Genomic DNA, 5,591 nt, shown 5'->3' on the forward strand with positions numbered 1-5,591 from the left:
GAGGTCCCTGAGCATCTAAGTAATTTGAATGAGCCTTTCACCTGGTCTGCTGGCAGTGCAAACTCTGGGTTCAGGAAAGTACCATGAATCAAGGGTACCAAAAATCTACCCAGTATAAATGGAGGATCTGCAAAAATTTTAGATACATTTTGGGTGTGGCTGGATCTAGATCCCCAAAGAAGCATGAGGCACATGCTTGGCTTCATCATTCAGAGATAAAGAGAGCGATAGAAAGAGAGAGAGCGAGAGAGAGCTAGAGAGAGAGATAAGTTATGTCACCACACTTTTCCTTTCTACACCAGTTCTTCTATAACAACTAGAGCCTGTGGGTTGGATATTCCTCTCCAACAGCAATAAGGTGCATGAATCCTGATATGCCAGCTATCACCTGTATAGGCATTTATATAGCGCACTACTTACCCGTAGGGTCCCAAGGCGCTTCGACCGCTGCGAAACCCTTCCTGGCTTCCCTGAGAGATGGTCCCTTAATGGGTATCACCAGGGTGAGACCAGGCATCCCCGGCGGTCTGGTGGGGCCGTTAGTGAAGATGAGGCAAGCTAATGCCCAGAGTTGCCGAGTGTGAACGCTGATCAGAGTGGGCACCGAGGCGAGAGAATTATCGAGTCCGCTGACCCTGGTCCAGAAACCTGCCGCGCCGGGAATCGAACCCTGGTCCCGGGCCGTCCTCTGCTCTCGGGTCTGCCGCCTCTAACCAGTGAGCCACACTACTTCACCTGGAGCATGATTCCTGATTCACCAATCATTACCTGAAACATGAGCGCTTAGCCATCAATTTTCCCCTTAATCACAAATCCAGAGTTCCCTGAAGGAAGGCAACAAGAATCCATGCACATCACATACAATTTTATAAAGAAAACAGAGTCTAGAAACTACTGAGCAAAAATCAATAAACATGTTAAAAACAGCTGAAAGTGCTTGAGACAGAAATTTGATATATTAAAAAATGTATCCTGTGACATAATAAGTCAAGAAAGTCAAGAAAACTTTTAGGAAACCCTGAACACAGACTTGGTTAAAAGGAACAGTGATTTTTACTAATTGAACTTAAATGATAAGCAACTTTTGCAAAAGGGCAGTCTTCATGTGCAGTAACAGTTCAGGGAAAAACTGTCCTCTAGAAAAGAGATAGTTCTTAAATTATATTTATTTGTGATTTAACAATCATTAAAACAGAATTCGACGTGATTAATTGTTGGGTAGTGTGTTATTAAAAAGTTGAACACAGTCTAAATTGTACCTTTTATATTCACAGAAAATAGGTACGTTACCAGGCTAGACCCAAAAGAATAAACAAAAGCAACCAAGTGGCAGCCTGGTTAGAAAGAAAATGTGGTTCTCTCAATTCCCACTCTTCCATTGCACACAATCTGTCATCTAGATGATCCACAGATGACAAGACTGGTGTTAGAGGAAGTCATGTTGTCTCTGCAGAGTTGTTAATGATAAAGTTAGTGCCCATTAACAGAGAATCCAACCGCATATAAATAGAACTTGTATCCTCATTACTTAGCTAAAGCCCACCTCTAAGATGGATCAAATGGACCATCTTTAGTGGCATTGGCAGTCCTCTTCCGCATACTTCGTTGAAACTGGTGAAGGTAGAACGCCGGATTTGCGGCTGGGCGCACATGAAGGTCCAGGGACATACGGACTTTATATCGAGACACGATAATTTAATTTTCCAGTTAAACACTCTCACCCACTGTGGAGCACCTATTTATAAACATTGATGATCTGACTTTACGGATCAACTATATTTCAATCACGCGCCCCAGATACGGCCACCTTCTGATTAACACGAACCCTGTTTTAGTCACTGAAGATACACGAAATAAGCCACATTTATTGAACGTGCAAGATACCCTTACCGGGTTGGAATTATCACCGGTCAAGTGGATTTACAATTTACGCCATCATTTCAAGAAAGCCCTGAAGAGTCAGAGCAATTCTGTACTCTGACGAAACACGTGTCGGCTGGCGTAAGGTTTTTTGGGCAATAAAGAACAACAATTGCTCAAACAGAAGAAGCGAAATATTATTTTCTAAGACTAAACCTATTGGATGACTGTTCAAAATACGATTGAATTGATGTATTGTGTGCATAGGAATTTGTGTTGGGCATTGGCAGTTTTGTTAACCAATCTTCAAGAAGACCTTAAACATGTTTGTAAGGAGAACAAACATTTCAAACCAGAATTGGTGAAAAAACAACTACCTTGGTCCTAGCTTAATCCTTTACAACCCAAATGATCAAATCCATGCAGATTTAGGGTCTGAGAGGTTCCTTAACATATGAAACATATGAGGAAACAGAAAAGAGGAGCACTTCCTTAATCTATGCCTATGTTGCTGTAAAAGTGGGCACTTCACTACGGAGTACCAAACTAAACCAGAGGTTCCTAGAATGGCTGCAGTAACACAAGAGCAAATTCAGGAGACTCTGGGATACTGGAAAGCTCTGAAAAAACTTAGACTCACCGTATTTAGTCCATAGTCAATAACAAATGCTCAGACACCCATTCATACCTATAGTGTTGCTTTAAACCACACAACGTACAGTTCAGTTACATATCATTTTGGATCGAAGAGCCATAGGTAATTTCTTAGACTTAAACTGTTCTAAGGCTGTGGATTTACCTGTGCTATCCTCTGGCTGGTTCAGCATAATCAGTATATTGATTGATATTTAACACATTATACTTGACATCATCTTTTGTTACAAGACTGGTATCCTGAGTTCCCTTGAATGAGACAACTTTTAGTGGGCACTTTTTACCATTGACCTATCGAGATTTCAAAGATTTGTGATAAGGTGAGTGAGCTACCATCCAATTCAAACTTTGATTGCCACAAAGAGATTAAGCCCAGGAAAATATTACCCTTTTGTCAAATTTACAGTCTCACCGAACAGGACACCGTATTTAAGTCAATAAATTAATGATCTTGCCAATGGCTTATCCAGGCTTCAAAATCTCTGGTTTCCGCCATGCTTTTTTGTACCCCCAAACAACAGAAATATATGGACTTGTATTGAGTACCATTTTATGAATAAGTCACTATCCTGTGACTCTCATTTCTGTGTTTCTTGATCAGGTTAAAAAAGCTGCCATGTATACCAAATTTGATTTGTCAAGGGTATATCATCTTGTCAGTGAAATTAAGTTGTCTGTATTGGTGACATTCTAATCTATTCTACTTCCAAAACTGAACAAATATGCCATGTATCAGCAATTCTGCAACAATTGTGGGACAAACACCATAATGGAAAATTAGAAAACTGTGTATTCCAAGTCTCTTGGGCAGTGTTTTGGGGTTTTATAATTTTGACTACTTAACGACAAAGGGACTATTAAAGGTTGCAGAAATACTCAACTAGCCATCTCCAACTTGTGTTAAGGGTATTAAAGGTTGCCTCAGCTTGGAAAATCCTTGCCAAAGGTCCATACCCCACTTTTCTAATAATCTGACCTCAATAACCCAGTTAATGAAAAAGAGAGTAACATTTAATTGGAAATCAGAAGCTGGGGAAAACTTCTAAAAACGTAAAACTGGTTTCATCACAGATTCAGCGTTACACCACCCAACCTGTTATTGTAGAAACTGATGCCTCACAATTTGCGTAGAGTATTTGTTTTCCTCATTGTTCATCATGCAAGGTCAAAAAGCTCTAAGACGCTGTCGGAGGTGCCAGTCCCCCCTCAGGGGGCTTCGTAGGTGTCGCAGGGATATAGTTGACTAGGTCAGGAGCCTAAACTTTAACCGCGAATAAGATCAATAGAAAAGGATTCTAACGATGACTGCTGAAACTGGTTCCCCTTTGACCGTTATTGCGTAGATGTTTTAATCATAGGACAGTTGGTGCTTATGAGCCAAAAAATAATAAATCTACGTACCATAGGGGCCAGCTCTGAGCCATTCCTCCCAGATCTTCCAAAACTGTACTCTTCTGGAAGGGGGGTCACTTCGATCTAAATTACATATCCTTCGTATGGTAGCAAACCATTCCCACACCAGGGGGGGAGAATCCACTCTAAGCATATTTCTCTTCATGCCAACAAAATCAGCACAAAGAGAGCAATTTTTGTGACTTTACAAGATTCAGTGAATCTCCCTTCCCACTGACCACCCCAAAAATAACCCTAGCAAGGCTTATGTCAATCTATTGACCCATAAACTCTCTAAGGACCTTACCCACTTCTTCCTAAAAGGTCTCGATGAAGGGGCATCGAAAAAACATGTTGACATCATCAGCTTTTTCTTCACCACACTTGGGACACTTCCTTGCCTCACAGGTACCCTGCTTCAACAGTTTCCTTGACGTCCAATAAGCCTTGCGAACTGCAAACAGATGTTTTTTATTGAGCAGTGCAGATTTGGTAGATAGCCACAAAACATACATAGATACTTGGCACAAAGTTTGAATATCTTGATTTGGCAGGTCCATCTTCCAGATCTCTTTGGGCAAAGTACACTCATCTTCTCCAGCCAGAACCAGCATCCAGTAAAACACAGAAATTTCTTTTCTCAAAAGTGGGTGCTTCTGTATCCTTTGCTCACTATAATGGTTACCTTTACCAACTTTCTCTAGGCCCTTTGCCCAGCTTAGTAATTGATAGTATATGAATTTTGATAGACTACCCTCCGTGATTTCTACGAAGCACTCCCAGTGTACCAATTGAAAGTCTTCTAAAAGTTCACCCCATTTATTTTAATTCCTTTTGATCAAGGGGGTGGCAAATTTGTCCAAAAGACAGGGAGGTGTTACTGGAGAATTCCAAATCAGGGCAGAGGTACTATAATAAGGAATTCCTAAGGACTGTCTGATTTGGTACCAAAGCTTACAGGCATGGGCAAGGAACTTAAGTCTCACTTTCTTAAAGAACTTATGATGGCCGTATTTAAAAAGAAAGAATTATGCACTCATTGCGAAATCAGCTGTCAAAGCTCTTAACAGCAGGGGGAAGGTGGAACTATCCAATAGTAGTCACCTTTTGTTCTTTAAATGAAAGGTGCGATAGTATAGAAGAGGATCGGGGCTTGCAATGACACCCTGTTCCGTCTTCCTGCAAAGCTTCCTCCAAGCAATTCTCACCCCTTTAGCTCTACATATAAAACTGTTTAAATCTCTCTGCAGCTTCTTGAACCATACTGGTTTGAATTATATGGGGATTGCATTGAATATGAAGTTATATTTAGGAAGGATGGACATTTTCAACAAATTAGATCTTCCTATAAACGAAAGAGGGAGAGCTCCCCTTACATTAAGCAGTTTTTTAACAATGGAGGCTACCTTCTTGAAATGAAGGTGGGCCAGTTTCTCTATGTCGTGCACCACTTGTATTCCTAAATACACTTTATCAGGTCACTAGAACATTGGCTATTCCATACCATAATATACATTTTTTGTATATTAATGCAGTAGCCAGAGACCTTACCCAAATTCGCCAAAGTGGTCATTATTACTGGAAGGGACTTAGTTAAATCTCCTGTGTAAACCAAAATCATTGGCGTACATACCAATTTTTTTTCTCCCACCCATAACAGACAAAGGGAGCTATCTTCTCATTTG

The sequence above is a fragment of the Lissotriton helveticus genome, chromosome 10 (genome assembly GCF_964261635.1).
Source record: "Lissotriton helveticus chromosome 10, aLisHel1.1, whole genome shotgun sequence".
In the NCBI taxonomy this organism is placed as follows: domain Eukaryota; kingdom Metazoa; phylum Chordata; class Amphibia; order Caudata; family Salamandridae; genus Lissotriton; species Lissotriton helveticus.